This window comes from Phalangium opilio, unplaced genomic scaffold (genome assembly GCF_054372755.1).
Source record: "Phalangium opilio isolate 3A_F unplaced genomic scaffold, DU_Popi_V2 ptg000209l_1, whole genome shotgun sequence".
In the NCBI taxonomy this organism is placed as follows: Eukaryota; Metazoa; Arthropoda; class Arachnida; order Opiliones; family Phalangiidae; genus Phalangium; species Phalangium opilio.
Window position 1 is genome coordinate 8,952,608 of NW_028324217.1, and position 27,010 is coordinate 8,979,617.

General features: G+C 42.0%; 9 non-coding genes across 9 annotated transcripts; 4 read left to right on the plus strand and 5 right to left on the minus strand.

Moving 5' to 3' along the window:
* Positions 1–1,918: 1,918 nt before the first annotated feature.
* On the minus strand, positions 1,919–2,037 carry LOC149618968 (5S ribosomal RNA). Its single transcript, XR_016375682.1, has one exon. It is a non-coding gene; the product is annotated as a 5S ribosomal RNA (ribosomal RNA).
* Positions 2,038–6,415: 4,378 nt separating this feature from the next.
* LOC149618969 (U2 spliceosomal RNA) lies at positions 6,416–6,607 on the plus strand. Its single transcript, XR_016375642.1, has one exon. It is a non-coding gene; the product is annotated as a U2 spliceosomal RNA (small nuclear RNA).
* A 234-nt stretch (positions 6,608–6,841) lies between these two features.
* LOC149618970 (5S ribosomal RNA) lies at positions 6,842–6,960 on the plus strand. The gene has a single exon (XR_016375673.1). It is a non-coding gene; the product is annotated as a 5S ribosomal RNA (ribosomal RNA).
* A 5,103-nt stretch (positions 6,961–12,063) lies between these two features.
* LOC149618971 (5S ribosomal RNA) lies at positions 12,064–12,182 on the plus strand. Its single transcript, XR_016375691.1, has one exon. It is a non-coding gene; the product is annotated as a 5S ribosomal RNA (ribosomal RNA).
* Positions 12,183–13,479: 1,297 nt separating this feature from the next.
* On the plus strand, positions 13,480–13,676 carry LOC149618972 (U2 spliceosomal RNA). The gene has a single exon (XR_016375659.1). It is a non-coding gene; the product is annotated as a U2 spliceosomal RNA (small nuclear RNA).
* A 5,635-nt stretch (positions 13,677–19,311) lies between these two features.
* Positions 19,312–19,430, minus strand: LOC149618973 (5S ribosomal RNA). The gene has a single exon (XR_016375674.1). It is a non-coding gene; the product is annotated as a 5S ribosomal RNA (ribosomal RNA).
* Positions 19,431–20,091: 661 nt separating this feature from the next.
* Positions 20,092–20,210, minus strand: LOC149618974 (5S ribosomal RNA). Its single transcript, XR_016375676.1, has one exon. It is a non-coding gene; the product is annotated as a 5S ribosomal RNA (ribosomal RNA).
* Positions 20,211–20,444: 234 nt separating this feature from the next.
* Positions 20,445–20,635, minus strand: LOC149618975 (U2 spliceosomal RNA). The gene has a single exon (XR_016375644.1). It is a non-coding gene; the product is annotated as a U2 spliceosomal RNA (small nuclear RNA).
* Positions 20,636–25,323: 4,688 nt separating this feature from the next.
* LOC149618976 (5S ribosomal RNA) lies at positions 25,324–25,442 on the minus strand. Its single transcript, XR_016375687.1, has one exon. It is a non-coding gene; the product is annotated as a 5S ribosomal RNA (ribosomal RNA).
* Positions 25,443–27,010: the final 1,568 nt, after the last annotated feature.

Genomic DNA, 27,010 nt, shown 5'->3' on the forward strand with positions numbered 1-27,010 from the left:
CCTCTCACTAATACAAACACAATCGTGTATCCCTTTAATTTCTAATAACGTCACATTTCAAATAATATTAATGAAACTAAATTGTGCACCCCACTAAAGTATAATTTTTAAAAACCATACGAATCAAATAATGTATTTAAACAAAATCCTGGATCCCCTAAACCAGAAATCACTATGACCGTAAAGCGTCCCCTCTATTTTACGAAACCTAACCTAACCATCCAGCATAATCTCTGATGTATCACGCGCACAAAGTGCAGTAGTGCACGAAAATTATCATCTTGTTTCCCTTCACTCAAAAAAGCCCGCGAGATTTAAACTACCTTTCTTTCCTCTCTCTCCGAGCGGGATGCCCCCTCTCCCTCTTCCCCCTCTCACTAATATACCAGGCAGGCAGTTCTCTCTCTACGCGGAGCTTCGTATCGCCACCGCGTACGCTAGCGATCTCTCTCTCTCATCGTAAGCGTACGTTTCGCGGACGCGACCGGTTTCCCTCTCTTATCGTAAGCGTTCGTTTCGCGGACGCGTCCGGGACAGGGACAGGGGTTTTGGTGCCGTTTCTTAAATTTTACCGTAATTAAAATTACGTGTAAAATTAAAAAAGAGCCAACGGCACGCAGTGTTCCCAGGTGGTCTCCCTCCCAAGTACTGACTGCGCTCGACGCTGCTTAACTTCGGTGATCGGACGAGAACCGGTGTATAGGGACTTGGCAGTACTACGTCATGCAACGTCAGGCTACCTTCGAATAGTGCTAAAAAACATACCAGGAGGAGGGGCTTATGTAGCTTTCATTCTGTTAAAAAACATACCATAATGGCGCTGGGGGCGGAGTTAAGCCCGAATTGCCAAGTCCCTATTCAGCGTGATATGGCCATTGCCGACAAAATGTGTTCAAAATTTAAATCTAAAACTAATCTGACAATTACTACACTCCACGCAACTGCTAAAAATAAATAATCCCAAATACCCAATAAAACCCGGTGTTCTGGTTTTTTTATTTTTAAATAAAAAGCGGGTTTTTCTGGAATCCTGTCGCCATCCTCGAGGCCGCTACGATCAACCTTCACCCTTAAAAGAACGACAGCGTAAGAAAGGAAATTATCGTACTAGGGAGAGACCTCCCTTTACGTTGACAATTTTTGCAGCGTTGACAGCGACCCTAAATAAACCTTTGACCGCTCAGCAAATATTCACCGCATCATGAAAAAAGACGGCATGACATTATGAAAATGGAACACGAAAACTCAAAAAGCACCTCAGAGAGATGTAGGATAACAGGATCATAAGGGTTTGGCAAGCGGTGTCACAGGAGAGGCAGGCGAGAAAGACTTCTTGATCCCTGGCCTGCTCTGGAACTCAGAAGAAGATTTTTTCACCTTTAATTTAAACTACTTGATTAACTTTCTGGAAGGAGTGAAGAACAATAAAGGCTTCATTTTAAGTGCGGTGTACTAAGCCCGTATACCATAGAGCGATGGGGTAGACGCTCTGAGTTTAAAAGAGTTCAGCTTTGACAGTGCATTGAGTTCAAAGCCTTAGGAACTCGCAGTTCAGCTTTGACAGTATATTGAGTTCAAGGCATGTACACCTGAGTTCTCAAGTGTCTACCCCCTCGCCATAACGCGAAACTTTTATTCCAGTCTCTGTGGGAAGAAGATTTCGAAAGGGATCAGGAACTACCCCAAGAAATAACCGAGCAGTTCGAAATAATCCAAAAAAATTAAATTGTGTACAAATGCGCTCTTTTTCCTGCGAAAGACGATGAGTTCAAATTGAACTTAAAAAAATGTATCCCTGCTTAACAAATCACAGCACCGTAAGAACCTTGAGTATAAAGGTTTTTCGGCGAAAGTGTCGCCATCTAGTAGTGACTAAGATACTTATTTTTACTATCATCAAAAATCAATAAAAAATAGTAGCCAACGGCACGCAGTGTTCCCAGGTGGTCTCCCTCCCAAGTACTGACTGCGCTCGACGCTGCTTAACTTCGGTGACCGGACGAGAACCGGTGTATTCAGCGTGATATGGCCGTTGCCGACAAATCAGGTTTTAAATTCAGATCTAACACTAATTATAACCATCTTAACTCAAAAAATCAATAATTAATAACGAAATACCTTAAATTAACATTATAAAGATAATACTAACCCTTTAAACTTAACCCTATCCCTTTAAAATAAACTGGATAGAAATTCACGGTTTCGTACAATAAAAGAACTAGCCCATCAAAATTGACAGCGAACTTTCTAGAACTATCCTATACCCCTATATCCATAGTGCAAAGTGAAATACCTGGCCACTAAAGCATTTTCCAAGAACGCAGAGAAATGTCTCGCTTATTTAGACCCCAAGCAACAAGACCTTGAGTCACTATCCTGGTACCTGGCCCGAGAAACTTCTAGAACATTTTTTTTAACCCTTAAACTGACCAATCCGTATTGGGTCCCAGATTTAAAAGTTTTGCATATTCGCTGATAAACATGAATCCGCCCGGCTACGTCATGAATATGGTCCACTATTCGCCAAACCAAAGTCAATCAACAAACGTCATTGTCGCAGAGATCCTTGCGAGAAACTAGAAGTTATATCTTTCTCTATGGTGAGTGCGTGTGAAAGGCAGAAACTACTGCAGGGCTGGCGCCATTGAAGTTATCTCTTTGTCTCCACTCCTTTCCTTTTGTGTCTTTTTTCTCTATTTCTTGGAAAATTTGAGCCCAGGTGTTAAACAGGTCGCTTGTTTACGTATTTTTGAGATGTGTTATTTACTAGACGTATATTTAGAAATAGAATTATCATTCAAGTGTTGTGGTGCTTTTGGGATGCGTCTTTCTAAGGTTAAAGGTAAGCTTTTAAGTTTAAATAAATTAATAGCGCGTTAATGTTAATCAAACCTATTTAATCAATGCACTTTACTAATAATTACGCATGTTTATTTTAATATTGTTAATTTTAATGCATGTTTGGAGTTACTTAAAATATAAGGGACCAAAGACGAAACAACCCCAACCCGAAATTGGCAAGCCTCTATGTAGATAAGGCCAAATATAATTAAATTAGAATTGTTACGTAATATCAGAAGTGGATAATAGAAGAAGGGTGACACTCTCAAATTATATAGCTAAACAAAATAATTATGATTTTTGATAGTGACTAATTACTAATTAGCTTCGTTAACGCATTTATAAAAGTTGAAATGCTTGCGTTTATTAACGAAAACCATAGTTAAAGAGATTTTGTAGATTTCAGAAACTGCTATTTCTAAAGTTGTTTTATATTTAGCTTAAATTTTAGATTTAAAACCGCTCACTTAGAATAATACTTCTCTATAATCCCCTTCTGATGATATTGATCAAATATAGATAGTTTACAAACATGGAGAATTCATACCATTACATAATCTTCATTTGTGTAAACTATTTCAGATTCAGTAAGTTTGAATTCTCGTGCCTTTTCTATGTTTTATCATATTTTATGAAACAATGCTACCATCTATTGGTGGAGTTTTTATCAATTTGCCCTAGAATTTTAAACTTAAAACAAGTTGGGAAAACCAAAATATTACCTCTCCGAGTCAAGACGACTACTTACAAACTTATTTACCCAGATATGGAAATGTTTCTTAAGTTAAAATGTATGAAATATTAAAGCAGTATACAAAGCATAGCAAATATACTGTAAATCAGACGACATTTTACATCCAATAATGATATACTTGTACACATTAAAATCATCCGATGGGGGAGAAACGGGAAATGAAGAGATAAAACTTTGGAGGGATATTACCTTTACGTGTTTGTAAAGGCCCAATTTTCTACTCCTCAACTGTATGCCCTCTATGTTCAAAGCCATATTCACAACAGGGTTGCCATATAAACACTATCCTCTCGTTTCACCTCAACGATTTTCTTAGTTTGTCAACATGACTGTTAACGTTAAGCTTATTTGTGGCTACACACACTAAAAGTAAATGCGTACCATAAAAAGCATGAAAACACGAAGCTATTATCCGATTACGATCAGACCTTTCACTGGTCTGGGCTGCGTTCAGCAGAGCTCACCAAAAAAGACAGCGGATTTTGGAAATGTTTACCGGTGAGCTCTGTCGTCATAGCTTCTCTCCGGTCATCGGCGTTTTATAAATGACGCTAGCGCAATAAAGCGTGCAAGGTACCAAGGCTTAACAAAAATTGTATGATAACATATTTATAGAGATAGATAACAACTTTTATAATTAAAATTAGAAACTAGCATATCTCTCAAAATTCTCGCGTGATCAACTGGTTTCACGCCAATTAAATAGCTATAGTCCCAAAGAGCTATTTATATTAATTCATCCATGGTTTTTTCGCCAAGCTGAGAACTACACGTTTTACGTCACGTTATCCAAAAAGCCGACTATTTTCTTTGAGGACCGCGCTAGCTCAGCGCTAAGCACCGTGACGTCAAAATTCAAAAACAAATTCCCGTTATGTAGGACACTGTTAACAGCGCTGGGCTCTGCTGAACGCGGCCCAGATTTCCACCATGATTATAATATCTAAGCCTAAAGTGTACTTAACTTTCGGCTCACACTGAACCGTTAACGTCTCTGCATTACAGAAACGAAATCCAAACCCAAGCGTTTACTTTTTGGTTCACTAGGCCTATTGACAAATCAAAGTTCATATGACCAACATAGTAGCATTGTACTTGAGTTCACTTTAGAAAGGATTATGCTATAAACAGATGTAGTATAGCTTAGGTAATATATAAACATCCATTTTAAATAATAATATTAAAAAACTATTTTGGAATATCAAAATGAAATAGAGCTTTAAAGCTACAAAAGTACTAAATGCATCATAATTACGAAAAGTATTTCCACATATTCACTTTATATTAAGGATAAAGGGAATATTATGGTTCTGTAGGATTCCTTTACACATCAAAACAAAACGAACTTCTAACGCAGCGCACTACTGTAACAACGGACGGACACACACAGACAAAAGCATAGACTGCTTTTTAACTCTTTCCGTATTAATTTTGAATTGAGAAACAAGATTATCTTAAATATTGAAATGAATATAATTAATATTTAACATTTTCTTCGCTAGTTATTCGCCTTATTGAACGTTACATCGTTTTAAAAAAGAACAATTAAACATTCTTGAGAGACTTGACTAATATTGGCGTTTGAAATGAAGCATACGCCGGTTGCTTCGCCTTATTCAAATAGGTAGTATATAAGGGTGTCGAACTACAGTTAAAAGCAAGAACAACCGCAATTGCGAAAACCTATCGTGGACAACCCACCCTAGGGAGGCTAGACGTTTCTCGTAACCCTAGCTGATCGCCGCGAATGTCTTAAACCAAACGATGACGATGGAGTAGAAGCCAGGTGTGCAGACTGGTGTCCATGTGGGATGGACAAAAACAAAGACCAGAAGATGGTGGTGTAGAAGCCAGGTGTACAGACTGGTGTCCATGTGGTATGGACAAAAACAAAGACCAGAAGATGGTGGTGTTAGAAGCCAGTGTGTACAGACTGGTGTCCATGTGGGATGGACAATGACCAGAAGATGGTGGTGTTAGAAGCCAGTAAGTACAGACTGGTGTCCATGTGCGATGGACAAAAACGAAGACCAGAAGATGGTGGTGTTAGAAGCCAGTGTGTACAGACTGGTGTCCAAGTGGGATGGACGAAGACCAGAAGATGGTGGTGATTAGAAGCCAGTATGTACAGACTGGTGTCCAAGTGGAATGGACGAAGACCAGAAGATGGTGGTGATTAGAAGCCAGTATGTACAGTTTGGTGTCCGTGTGGAATGGACAAAGACCAGAAGATGGTGGTGTGAGAACTCAAGTAGAGGAGCCATTTCCGTGACTGTGAATGCAGTTCGGAAATGGCGAACACGTTTGCTCCGATTTGGAAATTGCGAACGCGGTCACGTGGGTGTAACAACAGACACACACACAAACACACACACAAACACACACACACACAAACAGACACACACGATCGTTACAGAACCTCTCCGTGACATACGTCACTCGGAGAGGTAAAAACTTTTAAAAACAGATTACTATAATTTTTTATCTTAAGCAGATTTTATTTAACTGCATGATATAAGATAAGCTTAAATTTGATTATCTTATCAACGAAGGCGAAATAGATGGCACGGCTTGCATTATTTTTCATTGGAAGAACGTAAAATTAAGACCCTTATATTCTTAATTATTTAGTAAATAAGGTCAATTTTTAAATACGTTTTTCGATAGCGCAATATATGAAAAATGTCTATATTTTACATTAAGTTATGAATGTTAACGTAGGTATGTGAAGCACACACTTGGTATTATATATGACACCTCTTCCATACAAGGTTTAGGTAAGAATTTTTATATAGGCTAAATAGGATACAAATGTCGGTTATCGCTTCTCGGCCTTTTGGCTAAGATCAAAGTGTAGTATCTGTTCTTATCAGCTTAATATCTGATACGGGTCCCATTGGGGCCCAAGATATTAAACTTATTTTTGAACGGCGGCGGAGAGTTCGGGGCTTGCTCCACCTCCGCCACGGGTTGGCCCGGTATTGCAGTACCTCCGGGATCGGCCCACTTCCTTAAATAAACCAAAATCAAACACACATATCCTAACCACCATCGATTTGCAGCAATCAAATTTGCCGTTCTTCGCATCTCACAATGAATTTGGATTGCGTCATTGTTACTCGTGGAAGGAATTTGACATTTTTACTTATTTAAATGCAGCAAATGAATAATATTTTTGAACAGGGTTTCTATATAGTTTGACACTATTCGTTTAGTTTTAAATTGTAATTTGAAACTCCTCTTAACGGCAACGGCCATATCACGCTGAATACACCGGTTCTCGTCCGATCACCGAAGTTAAGCAGCGTCGAGCGCAGTCAGTACTTGGGAGGGAGACCACCTGGGAACACTGCGTGCCGTTGGCTCTTTTTATTTAATATTTTTAAATTCCAGTAGAAAACTTACGGAACCGTAAGGTCGGAATTAATTTAAGCTCATGACTATTTCTCTGTTTAATACATTTCTACCAGTCTGTGTTATTCAAAGTTTAAACAATTTTTTATTGATTTTTTTTATGATAGTAACAGAGAGTATCTTAGCCACTCCTAGATGCCGACACTTTCGCCGATCAAAGTGTAGTATCTGTTCGGGATTTGCATTTTTTAGTTTTTAACGCGACTTCTTCTAGTGTTTTTTAAATTTTTTAGTGACGCTGCCTTTGCACGGTAAAAAGTAACGAGTCGGGACAAGTTATCTCGCGATTCAGTGGTGACGACAGCGGTGATGGCGGGTGCCACTGCTGATCGGAAAAAAACGGGGCGGTTGACGGAGGCGGACTTTAGTTACGCGGAAGTTTTATACGCGATCTACGATGTTTGCGGGCCAAAGACGGTGGATGCGATTCAACCGGCAGGACGAGGCGTGTTCTTGATCACTTTTGTGGACTTGAAAAACGCGACTAAGGCCTTTGAGCTAGGAAGTATTACGGTTCAGGGCAAGGTATGCCCTTTGACTAGTCTTGATGACAGCGGACGATGGATCACCATCAAGAACTTACCACGGTGGTTGCAATGGGACTCGGTATGTTCTTCACTTGCCGAGTATGGAAAAGTTGTAAGCCATCGTTTTGAGGAATACGAGGACTTTCCGGGAGTAAAAACGGGTACACGTCTAATAAAAATCCAGATGGTAAAATCCATACCAAATGTACTGGTGTTCTCTAAAGTACATCGTGCCTTAGTATTTTATAATGGCGTTGAAAAACGCTGCTTTAAGTGTCATGAACTAGGACATGCAAAGAAAGATTGCCCGCAGAACCCAGCTAGGCCGGCTAATAATCCGGAACAAGTCATCGACAGTAATCAGTTCCCACCACTGGACGCAGTTTCTGGTGAGGAAAAGCAGGTGGAAGTTGGGCCGGTGTCCACTGCTTTGGAGGCCGACATCCAGCCAAATGAATCCAGCACGGATTCAGTTAAAGAGGACGAAAGTTTCAAGGACGGAACACTCGTCATCGACGAAAAATCAGTATCTCCAGTAGCCTCAAAGTCAAGTATCAGTGATGAGTCATTTGAAAGCACCACAGATAGTAATGGAACCTCCTCAACGCCAAAAAAGAGGAACTTCGCGACCACGGCCAAGAACAACATACCGACTACCGGTAGTCCACGCAAAAGACAAGCAACCCAGCAAGAATCTACACGCCAGCCGAAAGTTAAAAGAACGTAATTTTATTCTTAAACAACATTTTCATGACTATTTTAAAGATAGGTACTTTAAATGTAAACGGACTTAAAGATAAACGTAAGCAAGAACATTTAATATCTTTGTTTTTGGGTGAACAATTAGACATTCTAATGCTACAAGAAACTCATTTAAGACAATCGGACAATTGGAATTTAATAAGGAATAAGTTTTTAAATTGTACCATTTTTTATAGTAGCGCGCCCTCGCCTTTTTCCTGTGGTGTAGCTATTATTGTAAAAAATAAGCTTAAAGATTGTGTTAGAAATATTGGTAATATCCTATTGGATAGAATCCCGTTGGATCGAATTCAAATTTCTAAAATTGTAGCCAAATTTAAAACAATTTATAGCCCAAAGAGCAATTTTCTACTGAATGGGAATATTTAAATGGAAGAGCTTTCGACTGAATGGGATGGGTTTACACATATAATATCATAGCGTTTTCCTTGAGTTACCGGGCTCCAGTAGCGCAATGGATAAAGTGATTTGGATGATCGAAGAAGTTAAGCAACATCGAGCGCCGTCAGTACTTGGGAGGGAGATCTCTTAATGGTAAGGTTAGATTACGTTAGGTATGGTTAGGTTAGGGTTAGACAATTTCCAAAAATGGAAGTAATTTTCTGAAATTTATTGAAGAATGTTATTGGTGAACACATATTATTTGCTGCAGTATCAAGAAGTTTAATAAGAAAATCAATTTTATTTTTAGGTTAGGTTAGGTTAGGTTTGGTCAGGTTAGGTTAGGTTAGGTTAGGTTAGGTTAGGTTAGGTTAGGTTAGGCTAGGTTAGGTTAGGTTAGGTTAGTTTAGGTTAGGTTAGGTTTGGTTAGGTCAGGTTAGGTTAGGTTTGGTCAGGTTTGGTTAGGTTTGGTTAGGTTAGGTTAGGTTAGGTTTGGTTAGGTTTGGTCAGGTTAGGTTAGGTTAGGTTAGGTTAGTTTAGGTTAGGTTAGGTTTGGTTAGGTTTGGTTAGGTTAGGTTTGGTTAGGTTTGGTTAGGTTTGGTTAGGTTTGGTTAGGTTAGGTTAGGTTCGGTTAGGTTTGGTTAGGTTTGGTTAGGTTAGGTTTGGTTAGGTTAGGTTAGGTTTGGTTTGGTTTGGTTTGGTTTGGTTTGGTTTGGTATGGTTTGGTTAGGTTTGGTTTGGTTTGGTTTGGTTAGGTTAGGTTAGGTTAGGTTTGGTTTGGTTTGGTTAGGTTTGGTTTGGTTTGGTTTGGTTTGGTTAGGTTAGGTTTGGTTTGGTTAGGTTTGGTTAGGTTAGGTTAGTAATATTTTATAAATCATTTAACAATGTTACGCCTTATCCAAAATATTGAAATTTAGCTTCATTGACTTCTCAAATAATATGCCTTTTCCAAAACATTACTGTTATGTTAGGTTAGGTTAGGTTTGGTTTGGTTAGGTTAGGTTAGGTTAGTAATATTTTATAATTCATTTAACAATGTTACGCCTTTTCCAAAATATTGATGTTTAGCTTCATTGACTTCTCAAATAATATGCCTTTTCCAAAACATTACTTCTATGTTAGGTTAGGTTTGGTTAAATTAGGTTAGTAATAATTTATAAATCATTTAACAATGTTACGCCTTTTCCAAAATATTGAAATTTAGCTTCATTGACTTCTCCAAAAATATGCCTTTTCCAAAACATTACTGTTATATTAGGTTACGTTTGGTTTAGTATTTTCTGCAATAACAAGAAGTTTAATAGGAAAATCAATAGAAAAATAGGATTGAAAGGAAAATTCATGATTGGAAAACCGCCCAAATTGCGGTATTCGGTCTAATGGGATTCGGTCGAACGAGACATTCGATCCAATGGGATTCGACCCAATGGTAGACAATCGAAATATTCGAACTGATAATGAGGGTAGAGTTTTGAGTCTAAATTTTAAAGTTGGTAGTCGTAGTATAAGATTAATAACAATTTACGCCCCGTGCAAACCTAGAGCGAGAAGACTGTTCTTTAATAGCCTTTTCGAGTTTTTTGATGGAAAGTATGACGAGGTTATATTAGGAGGGGATTTTAGTTGTGTAGAAAACCCTGTATTAGATCGAATCGGTGCGGGGATAGCTAACGACCTCAGTGTGAAAGAACTTAGCCTTATAACAAGTGATTATTTATTATTAGATATATTTAGGCTGTTACATCCGTCCAAAATCCAATTTACTTGGCGTTCCACATCATACCAAGCTAGATTAGATAGAATCTATGTATCCGATTCTAAGGCACTGACATTTAATAAAGTAGAAATAATCAAAGTAGGCAGTAATAGTGTAACTATATCAGACCACGATTTAGTCGCCATTAGCCTAGGGGTAACGGAGTCACAAACAAGGGGCGGAGGAATCTGGCGCATGAACAAGCAGTTACTGAAAGAGGTACAAATAATGGAGGAGTTAAAACCCCTGTTACAGAACATTATTAGTAAGGTGCAAACACCGGAAGACTGGGATCAAGCAAAGCTAGAGATAAAAACAATTCTACAAAACCGCAGCAAGGTATGGGCCGCAGAAAAGAGGCAACGCATGGCCTTTTTGAGGTGGGCAATTCAGAAAGTCAGTCGCGCAGCGGAACAGACATTAGAGGTAGTCGCGGCCAAGGATGAACTGCAGACGCAACTACAAGAAGAGTACCGCCGACAGTACCAGGACCGCCTTGAGTCAAGTCAGGCTAGATCACTTGCAAGCGAGACGACCTTCTCGGCGGAGTTCTATCGCAAGTATAGACGACCAAAAACCCGGGTGGAAATCCGTTCAGTCCTAGGACCTCAAGGTCTGACTTCGGAGGAAAAGGATATAGAAATGACTTTTGTCAACTTCTATAAGCAACTATACACAGCGGGGACGACATCAGGTACGTTTCTGGAGAATCTAAAAGAATCGTTACCAAGAATATCAGATGATGAGACGGAAGGTCTGGCGGAACCCATTACGGAAGCAGAAATGGATACGGCTCTACGCCACATGAACAGTGGGAAAGCACCTGGGAAAGACGGACTGCCCTTCGAATTCTACAAATTTCTTTGGAACAGCCTACGACCAAGACTTACAAGAATCTTTAATTCCATATTAACGACACAACAACTGCCCGATTCCTTCCAAGGCGGCGTAGTTACCTTATTGTGTAAAGACGAGACGAACAAGGAAGACCCTGCAAACTGGAGACCAATTACTCTCCTCAACTTTGATAGGAAGCTTTTAGCCAAAATCATTGAACTACGTATGTCACGAATAACCAAGCAACTAATCGGACCAACACAATCCTGTGGGGTACGAGGTCGCCAACCTCTATACAATTTGGTCATGTTAAGGGACATCATCACGAAATATAATGAGAGAGAGCAAGCCGGATACCTTTTGGCCACGGACTTTGAAAAGGCATTTGATCGATTGGACCACGATTACATCTGGACAGTCTTGGACGGTTTTGGATTGAGCAGAACCTTTAGTTCCTGGTTCCAGACTCTATATACCGACAACACAAGTCAGTTACTGATCAACGGAAAACTGAGCACACCATTCCCTATAAGAAGAGGGATCCTAAAAAGGGACGTTGTAATCGCGTTTCTTTGAGAGATCCGACTACGGTTTATGATAATCGATTATTCTAAGATTATTTTCAACGCACTGAATACTTTTTGTTTAATTCCACTACATGTTTGCGATTCCAGTAGTTTATCTTTAAATGCAGCAGATGATTTTTTTTTTAAAAAATGGTTTCCATATTAAATCAGTATAAAACCTTGTGTCAGATTAGTGTTAGATTCGAATTTTGATCTTCTTTCGTCGCCAACAGCCATATCACGCTGAATACACCGGTTCTCGTCCGATCACCGAAGTTAAGCAGCGTCGAGCGCAGTCAGTACTTGGGAGGGAGACCACCTGGGAACACTGCGTGCCGTTGGTGCATTTTATTTGATATTTTTAAATTCCTGTTATCTGTGCGAAGAAATATTTAGTCAGGGACGTTTTTAAGTACGGACTTTTTACTCGCCAAACAAAGACTCCGCTTAATTAACATCTATGCTCCAAATGCGCCCACCGAAAGAGGCAACTTCTTTCGCTCCTGGGATTACCAGATTGATGGTCCTCTCGACGGTTTAATCATTGCCGGGGACTTTAACACCGACCTCGATAACGAACTCGACCGGAATGTCCCCAAGTTGGGCAACGACCAGAGCATTGATATCCTTGCCACCTTCGTCAATGACCTGAATTTAGTGGACGCTTGGCGCCTGATCTACCCTCAGCGCCGGGCCTACTTTTGGGAGGGCCGAGGGATTGCCTCTCGTCTCGACCGTTTTTACCTACCGAAGCGTATGATAACGAACTCAAGGACATGCCGAATCGACAAACTGGGGAGCCTCTACTCTTATGTTTCAAACCCACGATTGGAAGGTTCACGAAGAGATTTAGCATATAGAATCATCCACGATGCACTCAAGACCAGAGATGCTCTCACATCCCGTCATATTACCAACACGCGACGGTCCTAGATGCCCAGCAAATGAAACGCTAATACATGTCTTTTACGATTACGAATGCGAGACTGCTAAACTGCTCCGAAACCATCTACGAACGTTTCTGAATATTCCTTTCATCCAATGGCGTACCAAGCTGTACCTGGCTCCTCTCCCGGTGCAACTACCCCTGGAGATCCTTACTTTGATAATCACCGATATCAACTATCAGATTTGGAAACCAGAAACGCTGCTGTATTTGACAAGAGGTTGGTTCTAGAGCGCGTAAGGCTTAACATCCTGCGCAAGGTACATCTAGACTATCGTAGACTTACCCCGTCCCAGTTCCGTGACCGGTGGGCTCACACCTTACTACCCGTTGTACAATCAAATAATTTATCTCTTAAACTGTTATTTTAGCCTATAAAAACTAATGTTAATTTAGATTCTAAATTCACGTGATTTAAGTATTTTTAACAGCCCTCAAGTATTGACGCCAAGCATTTTCGCTGTAATTCTATTTGTAAGGAAAAGAATTGGTACGACGGTTAATTCATCTTTTATATTGCTATTTTAAGATTTAAAGTTTAATTTTAAATTATAAACTAAGTGAACATGTTCTAAGTATTAATAGTTTTTTTGACGCTAGGCATTTTTACTGTGATTTCTTTAACAGTTACGATACTGTAAAATTGCATAATTTAAATTAATTAACTGCAATTTTATACGAATGTGTTAAAAGATGTAAATTTTGGACAACTCTAATAAAATAATTTATTATCTGTTCTTATCAGCTTAATATCTGATACGGGTCCCATTGGGGCCCAAGATATTAAACTTATTTTTGAACGGGGGCGGAGAGTTCGGGGCTTGCTCCACCTCCGCCACGGGTTGGCCCTGTTGAGACTTAGACTAAAAAATAGGCGAATAGACCAAAATAATATTAGAAGTAAGATTAGTGTTTTAACTCAACCAGTTTTTTTATATATCTGTATATATACTAAGATTGTGTAACGAAAAAGGCAGTTGTCACTTCAGTTATCAGTTGTAAGCTAGCTTTAATTTGTAACCAGTTTCGCGAGTATAAGTCTTTAAGATACCATGTACGCAACTCAATAAGAGTTAAGTTTTTATATGAAAATAAACCACTACTTGCAATGCGTTACCAAGTCTAGATTAAAGTTATTCCCACATATACCAACTCTTCAGTATTAAGACGTAACATAATGGTGCCGAAACCCGGGAGGAGCTTACTAAGTTAAAGCTCAGCAAGAAGGAGGTTACCGTCTCGACCTAACGACGTTAAGAAATCAAGAAGCCATCTTAACGATCTACCAATAGAGCTGGTCGTCAAGAACACTGTGAGAGTTGTGCAATATGGAACGAATACTAAAGCAAAGAAGCGCCCTAAGACAGCGAACAACGAAGATAATCCAGAGCATCGCAAGTGGGATACAAAAGGAAGAAGAAGCGAGCAAAGAAAGCCTAGAGACGCTACTGGAGCAACTACAAGGAAAGGAAGTAAGACTGAAAGCCAAAGACGAAGAACTGGAAGAACTGATACCTGAGGACCTACTTGAAGAAACAAACGAGGTAGAGGAGTTTCGAGAGATCATAGCTGCGAACAAGGTCAAGCTAAAGAGAAGGCTACAAAAATTTGAAGAATGGCCAATACAAGCTCTGAGGGAAGAGTCTACCCATCGGACAGCAGTAAAATTACCGCAAGTTGTAATTCCAAAATTCAATGGAGATCATTGCAAGTCGAGAAGAAGATGCGAGAAATGTCAACGTAGGCATCACAAGTCCATCTGCAGGGAGATATATTACGAGAAATCAGAGACGTCGGCTACTAATGGTGAGAAAGCAGATGACGACACGGCAGCGGTGTCCATGGCGGCGGTTGTTCCTGGAGGGCAGTCCTATGGTCAAGACGTATTACTCCAACCGATCGTAGTATACGCAGAAGGAGATGGCGAAAAGGTCCCAATAAGATGTCATCTGGACAATGGTGCACAGAGATCGTTCATTTCACAAGATCTGGTTGACAAGCTAAAGTTACCAGTTGAAGGTCAAGGAACTATTCACGTCGGAGGACCTCCATTGCAGGAAGTGGATTTTCAGAAAGCCGCAGAGATGGTTCCGGAGTAGTTTAGCTGTTTCACACTCGTAGAACACGTGAATGGCCGTCTCATTGGCTGGACATCTTGGACAGCGCCTTGAGTTGCCGATATGTCGTGCTATTAGTGCATCCCTTGTTGGGAGCGCGTCGTGGACTATGCGAAAAGCCAAGTCGCGGCGTGACCCTTCCAGACGTGAGTCCGAAATTCTTCCGAACGTCGTTTTCCACTTAAGATGTGGTTGTAAAGCGCAGATTCTAGGTTTGATATCCAGACGTAGATATTGTTTCAGTTGGCTATTTGTGGCTTTGAGAAAGTCGAAATCTTTGTCCTTCCGTCGAATCACTAACGCCATGTCTTTAATGCATTTATACATTTTGTGAACCATACCCGCGTGGGCTTGCGAGGAATTCCAGGGGACGTTGAAGATGGATTTGCTAGCCGTCGAGAGATTATAAAGAACACTTTGGGATACTGGATGGTCCGATTTCAGGCATGCCAAATATCGACTCATAGTGAGAGCTTTTATCTCCAAGACTACGTCCGGGACTCCCAAGCCCCCTTCGCTTTTGGGTAGACACATCGTCTTTCTTGAAATGGTTTCTTGGTGTCCATCCCAAAGAAACAGGAAAATTTGTCTCGTTACTTGTGTTAGTTGTTCTTCGTTCAACTTAAAAAATGGGACGCCATAAGTGAGCTTAGGTAGGGCTACTTGACGAACGAGTTGGACTTTCGCACGCCATGTCATGGGTAGATTCGACCAATCCTTGAATGACTCGGTAAAGTTCGCCAGAAGGGTTCGCACCGTTTTGTTATCTATTCCTTGACCATTGAAGTAAAGGCCCATAATTTTAATGGGTTCCTTGGTGGGTTGGATGTCCACCGCTCGGGGAAGGTCTTCCCTCGTACCTCGGCCTATAACCATTAGTTTAGTTTTACGTACATTAAGTTTGCTTCCCGAAGTTTGCCCATATTCGTCCAAAATCCTCAGCGCCTCTGCTACCGATGGTCCGTCTTCAAGTAGGATATTAGCATCGTCGGCGTGTGCAATATACTTTTCGCGTGTCTGGGACCGTCCCGGGTTATTTAGTCCTCGGATATGTGGAGAAATCTTGATTGCTAGTAATGCCGGTTCAAGTGCAAGGCAGAAGAGTATTGGAGACAGTGGGCAACCTTGTCTCACGCCTCTTCTTATAGGGAATGGTGTGCTCAGTTTTCCGTTGATCAGTAACTGACTTGTGTTGTCGGTATATAGAGTCTGGAACCAGGAACTGAAGGTTCTGCTCAATCCAAAACCGTCCAAGACTGTCCAGATGTAATCGTGGTCCAATCGATCAAATGCCTTTTCAAAGTCCGTGGCCAAAAGGTATCCGGCTTGCTCTCTCTCATTATATTTCGTGATGATGTCCCTTAACATGACCAAATTGTATAGAGGTTGGCGACCTCGTACCCCACAGGATTGTGTTGGTCCGATTAGTTGCTTGGTTATTCGTGACATACGTAGTTCAATGATTTTGGCTAAAAGCTTCCTATCAAAGTTGAGGAGAGTAATTGGTCTCCAGTTTGCAGGGTCTTCCTTGTTCGTCTCGTCTTTACACAATAAGGTAACTACGCCGCCTTGGAAGGAATCGGGCAGTTGTTGTGTCGTTAATATGGAATTAAAGATTCTTGTAAGTCTTGGTCGTAGGCTGTTCCAAAGAAATTTGTAGAATTCGAAGGGCAGTCCGTCTTTCCCAGGTGCTTTCCCACTGTTCATGTGGCGTAGAGCCGTATCCATTTCTGCTTCCGTAATGGGTTCCGCCAGACCTTCCGTCTCATCATCTGATATTCTTGGTAACGATTCTTTTAGATTCTCCAGAAACGTACCTGATGTCGTCCCCGCTGTGTATAGTTGCTTATAGAAGTTGACAAAAGTCATTTCTATATCCTTTTCCTCCGAAGTCAGACCTTGAGGTCCTAGGACTGAACGGATTTCCACCCGGGTTTTTGGTCGTCTATACTTGCGATAGAACTCCGCCGAGAAGGTCGTCTCGCTTGCAAGTGATCTAGCCTGACTTGACTCAAGGCGGTCCTGGTACTGTCGGCGGTACTCTTCTTGTAGTTGCGTCTGCAGTTCATCCTTGGCCGCGACTACCTCTAATGTCTGTTCCGCTGCGCGACTGACTTTCTGAATTGCCCACCTCAAAAAGGCCATGCGTTGCCTCTTTTCTGCGGCCCATACCTTGCTGCGGTTTTGTAGAATTGTTTTTATCTCTAGCTTTGCTTGATCCCAGTCTTCCGGTGTTTGCACCTTACTAATAATGTTCTGTAACAGGGGTTTTAACTCCTCCATTATTTGTACCTCTTTCAGTAACTGCTTGTTCATGCGCCAGATTCCTCCGCCCCTTGTTTGTGACTCCGTTACCCCTAGGCTAATGGCGACTAAATCGTGGTCTGATATAGTTACACTATTACTGCCTACTTTGATTATTTCTACTTTATTAAATGTCAGTGCCTTAGAATCGGATACATAGATTCTATCTAATCTAGCTTGGTATGATGTGGAACGCCAAGTAAATTGGATTTTGGACGGATGTAACAGCCTAAATATATCTAATAATAAATAATCACTTGTTATAAGGCTAAGTTCTTTCACACTGAGGTCGTTAGCTATCCCCGCACCGATTCGATCTAATACAGGGTTTTCTACACAACTAAAATCCCCTCCTAATATAACCTCGTCATACTTTCCATCAAAAAACTCGAAAAGGCTATTAAAGAACAGTCTTCTCGCTCTAGGTTTGCACCGGGCGTAAATTGTTATTAATCTTATACTACGACTACCAACTTTAAAATTTAGACTCAAAACTCTACCCTCATTATCAGTTCGAATATTTCTAACACAATCTTTAAGCTTATTTTTTACAATAATAGCTACACCACAGGAAAAAGGCGAGGGCGCGCTACTATAAAAAATGGTACAATTTAAAAACTTATTCCTTATTAAATTCCAATTGTCCGATTGTCTTAAATGAGTTTCTTGTAGCATTAGAATGTCTAATTGTTCACCCAAAAACAAAGATATTAAATGTTCTTGCTTACGTTTATCTTTAAGTCCGTTTACATTTAAAGTACCTATCTTTAAAATAGTCATGAAAATGTTGTTTAAGAATAAAATTACGTTCTTTTAACTTTCGGCTGGCGTGTAGATTCTTGCTGGGTTGCTTGTCTTTTGCGTGGACTACCGGTAGTCGGTATGTTGTTCTTGGCCGTGGTCGCGAAGTTCCTCTTTTTTGGCGTTGAGGAGGTTCCATTACTATCTGTGGTGCTTTCAAATGACTCATCACTGATACTTGACTTTGAGGCTACTGGAGATACTGATTTTTCGTCGATGACGAGTGTTCCGTCCTTGAAACTTTCGTCCTCTTTAACTGAATCCGTGCTGGATTCATTTGGCTGGATGTCGGCCTCCAAAGCAGTGGACACCGGCCCAACTTCCACCTGCTTTTCCTCACCAGAAACTGCGTCCAGTGGTGGGAACTGATTACTGTCGATGACTTGTTCCGGATTATTAGCCGGCCTAGCTGGGTTCTGCGGGCAATCTTTCTTTGCATGTCCTAGTTCATGACACTTAAAGCAGCGTTTTTCAACGCCATTATAAAATACTAAGGCACGATGTACTTTAGAGAACACCAGTACATTTGGTATGGATTTTACCATCTGGATTTTTATTAGACGTGTACCCGTTTTTACTCCCGGTAAGTCCTCGTATTCCTCAAAACGATGGCTTACAACTTTTCCATACTCGGCAAGTGAAGAACATACCGAGTCCCATTGCAACCACCGTGGTAAGTTCTTGATGGTGATCCATCGTCCGCTGTCATCAAGACTAGTCAAAGGGCATACCTTGCCCTGAACCGTAATACTTCCTAGCTCAAAGGCCTTAGTCGCGTTTTTCAAGTCCACAAAAGTGATCAAGAACACGCCTCGTCCTGCCGGTTGAATCGCATCCACCGTCTTTGGCCCGCAAACATCGTAGATCGCGTATAAAACTTCCGCGTAACTAAAGTCCGCCTCCGTCAACCGCCCCGTTTTTTTCCGATCAGCAGTGGCACCCGCCATCACCGCTGTCGTCACCACTGAATCGCGAGATAACTTGTCCCGACTCGTTACTTTTTACCGTGCAAAGGCAGCGTCACTAAAAAATTTAAAAAACACTAGAAGAAGTCGCGTTAAAAACTAAAAAATGCAAATCCCGAACAGATACTACACTTTGATCGGCGAAAGTGTCGGCATCTAGGAGTGGCTAAGATACTCTCTGTTACTATCATAAAAAAAATCAATAAAAAATTGTTTAAACTTTGAATAACACAGACTGGTAGAAATGTATTAAACAGAGAAATAGTCATGAGCTTAAATTAATTCCGACCTTACGGTTCCGTAAGTTTTCTACTGGAATTTAAAAATATTAAATAAAAAGAGCCAACGGCACGCAGTGTTCCCAGGTGGTCTCCCTCCCAAGTACTGACTGCGCTCGACGCTGCTTAACTTCGGTGATCGGACGAGAACCGGTGTATTCAGCGTGATATGGCCGTTGCCGACGAAAGTAGATCAAAATTCGAATCTAACACTAATCTGACCCAAGGTTTTATACTGATTTAAAATGGAAACCATTTTTTTAAAAAAAAATCATCTGCTGCATTTAAAGATAAACTACTGGAATCGCAAACATGTAGTGGAATTAAACAAAAAGTATTCAGTGCGTTGAAAATAATCTTAGAATAATCGATTATCATAAACCGTAGTCGGATCTCTCAAAGAAACACGATTACAACGTCCCTTTTTAGGATCCCGTGAAAATTAAAAAGGTCCAATTTCTTCCCAGATACCCAGTTAAAACCATGCACTTTACACGTTTCAAAGTCTTGGATTTATATCCATTTCGGCGAAAGTGTCGCCATCTAGTAGAGCCTAAGATACCTATTGTTGAAATCGTGATGAATCAATAAACCAAAGAGGCATAGGTAAATTTTTCGGCGAAAGTGTCGCCATCTAGTAGCGCCTAAGATACCTATTGTTGAAATCGTGATGAATCAATAAACCAAAGAGGTAAAACGCTTTGAATAACACAGGCCGGTACAGGTGTATTATACAAGGACCTACCAAAGTAGCTCATTGCAAATTAAGAGCTATTTGCGTAAACGATTGTAAAGGAGAAAAAAATTATCTACTCTACATTAAAAATATTGAACAAAAAAAAAGCCAACGGCACGCAGTGTTCCCAGGTGGTCTCCCTCCCAAGTACTGACTGCGCTCGACGCTGCTTAACTTCGGTGATCGGACGAGAACCGGTGTATTCAGCGTGATATGGCCGTTGCCGTTAAGATGAGTTTCAAATTACAATTTAAAACTAAACGAATAGTGTCAAACTATATAGAAACCCTGTTCAAAAATATTATTCATTTGCTGCATTTAAATAAGTAAAAATGTCAAATTCCTTCCACGAGTAACAATGACGCAATCCAAATTCATTGTGAGATGCGAAGAACGGCAAATTTGATTGCTGCAAATCGATGGTGGTTAGGATATGTGTGTTTGATTTTGGTTTATTTAAGGAAGTGGGCCGATCCCGGAGGTACTGCAATACCGGGCCAACCCGTGGCGGAGGTGGAGCAAGCCCCGAACTCTCCGCCGCCGTTCAAAAATAAGTTTAATATCTTGGGCCCCAATGGGACCCGTATCAGATATTAAGCTGATAAGAACAGATACTTTAAAATTGTTTATTAAAGTTTTCACAAAAAAATGTACAACCGGGATTCGCCTTAAATTTAAAATTAAGTTAAATGGCGAAGAGCCCTGAGTCAATCAAAAAAAAAAATTTAAAACCTTCGTAACGTTAAAACTGTACATCGTTCTAGGACCGCTTACTTAAAAACTTAAACTCTTAATCAAATATAAACAATCGAATCTCTTAAAATAAAAGCTTAACAATCTTGTCATTTACAATTTCAACAATTGGTTTTTGGGGGTTACGCCATCTGAGGTCGAACAGATCCGTGGAGAACCGTAGAAAATCAGCTTGCGCTCGACGTAGAAGGTTTGAGCGCCATTTTTCCAATGCCACCTTCGCCGTGTCTTGCTTCCGTTCGAAGAGCCTTTTATTTCTAGTCTTCCAGACTTGGAAGTTTAATTCGGAGAGGATGACCAAAGTTGCATAAATTAGGCCCTGGTTGACTGGGAGGGGAGTATAGTGCTCCATTGTCCTCCAACCGACGAACCGAAATCCAAAGAAAGACCGGAAATGATTGCGTAGCAAAGTTGGGACATCACACTCGTAAAGAAGATGCTGGAGCGTTTCCTTTTTGTTGCATGACGGGCATTTGTCCGTGGTGGCCATCTGACGTCCGTACAGGACTTCCCTCACTGGGACGGCATTATGGACGGCTTTGAAAGCAAAGTCGCGTCGGGAACCTTCTATGGCCTTGCTTGAGATGCGGCGGAAAGCTGTGACCCAATTCACTTGTGGTTGCAGGGCACAAACCCTTGGGCGTGCGTTCTTTGATTTTGGATCGGCTTGGCGGATTTTGTCTTTTAAAGTCTTGTTGGTGAGCTTTAGTAGTTCTTCGTCCTGCTGTAGGCAGTTTTTAATGGTCAGTGCGGTGGCCTTGATGGGTTCATACAGCTGATGTGTAGACCCTGAATGGGGAAAGTTAATATTGAACGCGAGTCCAAAGACTGTTTTTAAACTGGTGGAGAGGTAAAATTTGACTGTTTGGTGAACCGGGTGTCCAGTGGAATTGAGACAGCCCATAATCCTCGAGAAGCTCAGGGCTTGAATCTCGACCGGCAGGGAAGGAGCTCCGAGGCCCCCCTCGTCAGGCGGTAATTGCAGAGTGGATCTTGCAATAGCTTCGTGCTTTCCGTTCCAGATAAACTGAAAAATATGCTTGGTAATTATATCCTGAATATCCGGCGGAAAAGTTACCAGAGGAACTGGGTAAAGAAGTTTCGGCAATGCAACTTGTTTCAGTAGTTGCGCGCGGCCCAACATAGAGATGTCTCGGTCTTTCCATTGGTGAAAGGTAGAGACGAATTTGTCCTTAAAAATGTCAACATTGGTCGGCGCGATACCTTGCCGACTGAAAAGGATTCCCATTATCTTCAGAGGTCCGTCCGTCGAAGGAAGAGCAAGCTGGTGGTACTCTTCGTAATGACCACGACCGATTGGCATAATTTTAGATTTTTGTTCGTTTAATTTGCTTCCAGAGGTTGAACAGAAGTGCTGTACTTCCTTAAGGATCTCGTTAATAGAAGAAATATCCTGTGGCAAAAAATTGGCATCGTCGGCGTGAGCGATGTACTTCGTGTCTTGCCTTAGAGTTCCGGGAAAACGTACGCAGCGAATTGCTTCACTCTGCGCCACGGTAACGAGCAAAACCTCGAGGCAAAGGCAAAATAGAATCGGGGACAAGGGGCATCCTTGCCGAACCCCATTCTTCACTGGAAAGCTTTCTGTAAGGTGGCCATTGATAATTAGTTGACTGCTCGTCTCGTTGTATAGACATCGGACGTAGGACAAAAACTTTGGTCCAAAGCCGAATCGTTGCAGGGATTCGTAGATAAAGTCGTGATGTAACCGGTCGAAGGCCTTGTTGAAGTCTATCGATAGGAGATACCCCGGAACGTTTCTCTCAAAGGCATACGTCAACACATCGCGTAAAAATACGAGATTGTTGGTGGGCAGCCTTCCTGGAACACCGCAACTTTGGTTCTGACCTAGCAAAGTGGACGTGACAGACGACATTCTGAGCACGAGGACCTTCGCAAGGATTCGTCGGTCTATATCAATTAGAGTAATAGGGCGCCAGCCCTCTACGTCGTCTTTTTTGGCTTCGTCTTTACACAGTAGAATTACGTTCCCTTTCCGCATCGAGGGAGGCAGAATCCCGTCTTCGAGTGAGTCGTTGGCGACCAGGGTAAGTATGGGCCCAATGACATTCCAGAAGGTTTTATAGAATAGTACCGAGAGGCCATCCGGTCCCGGTGCCGTACCATTGTCGAATGAGTTTAACGCGGTTGTGAGTTCTTGCAACGTGACAGGACCTTCCAAATCTTTTTGGTGCTCCTGAGGGACTTGAGGCAATGTGACATTTGGGAACGCTGACGATCGTACGGACGAACCCCCATACAACGTGGCGTAAAACTCGGCGAACGTTTTCTTGACTACATCTGGGTCGCAGGACGGCTGTCCGTTGACTTTGACTTCAAGAATCGGGGTCTTAATGCGAGCGGACCGGAAGCGCCGGTAAAAGGCGGAAGAAAAGGCTTCTTCACCGGAGAGAGTCTCCGCATACTTGCCCTGGGTTTTTTCTAGATATTGGCGGCGGTATTCATTATGGAGCCTGTCTTTCAGTTCATCGATCAGAGTAATTGAGTGGATATCTTTATTTTGAGTCCGGTTGACTTTCTGCAGGAGCCAGCGCAGGAACGAGGTCTCTTTGCGGTACCCTGCTGTACGTAACTTGCCTTTCTCGCCAAAGAGATGCCGGGCTTTCTCCTTGAATACGTCCCAGTGAGCGACACATTGAACCTCCGAAACCAAGGATTCAATTTCGTGTTGTAGAGTTGCGTCCCGTTTCACATCAACAAGTGCATCGTTAAGACGCCACACTCCAGGTCCTTGTCTAACACTTGACCCTAGTGTCAGGCTTAGAGTTACCGCTGAGTGGTCCGAAACATAAGAGTTCAGGCTCCCCAGTTTGTCGATTCGGCATGTCGTTGAGTCCGTTACCATACGCTTCGGTACGTAAAAGCGGTCGAGACGAGAGGCAATCCCTCGGCCCTCCCAAGTGTAGGCCCGGCGCTGAGGGTGGATCAGGCGCCAAGCGTCCACTAAATGTAGGTCATTGACGAAGGTGGCAAGGATATCAGTACTCTGGTCGTTGCCCACCTTGGGGACATTCCGGTCGAGTTCGTTATCGAGGACTGTGTTAAAGTCCCCAGCAATGATTAAACCGTCGAGAGGACCATCAATCTGGTAATCCCAGGAGCGAAAGAAGTTGCCTCTTTCGGCGGGCGCATTTGGAGCGTAGATATTAAATAAGCGAAGTCTTTGGCCGGCGAGTAAAAAGTCCGTACTTAAAAAACGTCCCTGACTGTCCGTACGGAAAGACAGTACTTTGCCTTGGAATGTGTTCGTGAAAATAGTGCACACTCCACGGCTGTGGTTACCTCCTGGGCTGTAAAAGCAGTTAGTGGTTGCGAAGACACTCTTAACGCGCTTTATATCCATGGCGGTATGAAGGTACGTTTCTTGAAGTAGAATGATGTCCGGCCTCAGAGGCGTAACCCCTGCGATTATGTTAACTAACTTAGCAGGATCCCGAAGTCCCTGCCCATTAAGAGTTAAAATTTTTAAATTTCCTGACATAAAGGTTTAAAAAGGTGGTGTCATATTCAAAACCAAAAAATAGTGTACTTATTTTGAAATTATTAACTGAAGGTATCTTATTTAAAAAATATAAAAGTTCGTTCAAATTAATTCGTTTTACCCTTCTTACCCGAACTCGAAAGGTTCAAGGATGGTTTAGTCCTTTTACCCCTTGGTGAAGTAAACGACATGTCCTTCTTATTCTGGGATGATTCCCTCTGTTGTACACTTGCCGGTTTAACGAACAAGTCCTTGTCTTGCTTGGAGACAACATCTTCCGGAGCCGAACCCGCGGCATCGGAGATGACCACTTTGTCCAAAAGTTTAACTGTCTGTGATTGTTTAATCGGCGACGACGTACGTTGGCTCATTGGAGGAAGCAGTGTTTCGTCTTGAGAGACATCCATACTGTTTTCATTCAACAACAGGCCTTCGTCTTCCTTCTCGGCTGTGATAGCCTTTATTGGACTAGGTTCCTCCACTATCTTCCCGTTGGACAGTGGCGGGAAATCCTCAAGGGTGACAGGGGCCACCTCGACTTTCTCTTCCTTTTTACCGGACCCTTTCCGCTTCTTCGGACAGCCGCCCACCTGATGGTCGGTGGCCTGGCAAATAAAGCATTGCTTCACTACCCCCCGGTAGTATAAGAGACGCTTCGGTAGGTAAAAACGGTCGAGACGAGAGGCAATCCCTCGGCCCTCCCAAAAGTAGGCCCGGCGCTGAGGGTAGATCAGGCGCCAAGCGTCCACTAAATTCAGGTCATTGACGAAGGTGGCAAGGATATCAATGCTCTGGTCGTTGCCCAACTTGGGGACATTCCGGTCGAGTTCGTTATCGAGGTCGGTGTTAAAGTCCCCGGCAATGATTAAACCGTCGAGAGGACCATCAATCTGGTAATCCCAGGAGCGAAAGAAGTTGCCTCTTTCGGTGGGCGCATTTGGAGCATAGATGTTAATTAAGCGGAGTCTTTGTTTGGCGAGTAAAAAGTCCGTACTTAAAAACGTCCCTGACTAAATATTTCTTCGCACAGATAACAGGAATTTAAAAATATCAAATAAAATGCACCAACGGCACGCAGTGTTCCCAGGTGGTCTCCCTCCCAAGTACTGACTGCGCTCGACGCTGCTTAACTTCGGTGATCGGACGAGAACCGGTGTATTCAGCGTGATATGGCCGTTGCCGACGAAAGAAGATCAAAATTCGAATCTAACACTAATCTGACACAAGGTTTTATACTGATTTAATATGGAAACCATTTTTTTAAAAAAAAATCATCTGCTGCATTTAAAGATAAACTACTGGAATCGCAAACATGTAGTGGAATTAAACAAAAAGTATTCAGTGCGTTGAAAATAATCTTAGAATAATCGATTATCATAAACCGTAGTCGGATCTCTCAAAGAAACGCGATTACAACGTCCCTTTTTAGGATCCCTCTTCTTATAGGGAATGGTGTGCTCAGTTTTCCGTTGATCAGTAACTGACTTGTGTTGTCGGTATATAGAGTCTGGAACCAGGAACTAAAGGTTCTGCTCAATCCAAAACCGTCCAAGACTGTCCAGATGTAATCGTGGTCCAATCGATCAAATGCCTTTTCAAAGTCCGTGGCCAAAAGGTATCCGGCTTGCTCTCTCTCATTATATTTCGTGATGATGTCCCTTAACATGACCAAATTGTATAGAGGTTGGCGACCTCGTACCCCACAGGATTGTGTTGGTCCGATTAGTTGCTTGGTTATTCGTGACATACGTAGTTCAATGATTTTGGCTAAAAGCTTCCTATCAAAGTTGAGGAGAGTAATTGGTCTCCAGTTTGCAGGGTCTTCCTTGTTCGTCTCGTCTTTACACAATAAGGTAACTACGCCGCCTTGGAAGGAATCGGGCAGTTGTTGTGTCGTTAATATGGAATTAAAGATTCTTGTAAGTCTTGGTCGTAGGCTGTTCCAAAGAAATTTGTAGAATTCGAAGGGCAGTCCGTCTTTCCCAGGTGCTTTCCCACTGTTCATGTGGCGTAGAGCCGTATCCATTTCTGCTTCCGTAATGGGTTCCGCCAGACCTTCCGTCTCATCATCTGATATTCTTGGTAACGATTCTTTTAGATTCTCCAGAAACGTACCTGATGTCGTCCCCGCTGTGTATAGTTGCTTATAGAAGTTGACAAAAGCCATTTCTATATCCTTTTCCTCCGAAGTCAGACCTTGAGGTCCTAGGACTGAACGGATTTCCACCCGGGTTTTTGGTCGTCTATACTTGCGATAGAACTCCGCCGAGAAGGTCGTCTCGCTTGCAAGTGATCTAGCCTGACTTGACTCAAGGCGGTCCTGGTACTGTCGGCGGTACTCTTCTTGTAGTTGCGTCTGCAGTTCATCCTTGGCCGCGACTACCTCTAATGTCTGTTCCGCTGCGCGACTGACTTTCTGAATTGCCCACCTCAAAAAGGCCATGCGTTGCCTCTTTTCTGCGGCCCATACCTTGCTGCGGTTTTGTAGAATTGTTTTTATCTCTAGCTTTGCTTGATCCCAGTCTTCCGGTGTTTGCACCTTACTAATAATGTTCTGTAACAGGGGTTTTAACTCCTCCATTATTTGTACCTCTTTCAGTAACTGCTTGTTCATGCGCCAGATTCCTCCGCCCCTTGTTTGTGACTCCGTTACCCCTAGGCTAATGGCGACTAAATCGTGGTCTGATATAGTTACACTATTACTGCCTACTTTGATTATTTCTACTTTATTAAATGTCAGTGCCTTAGA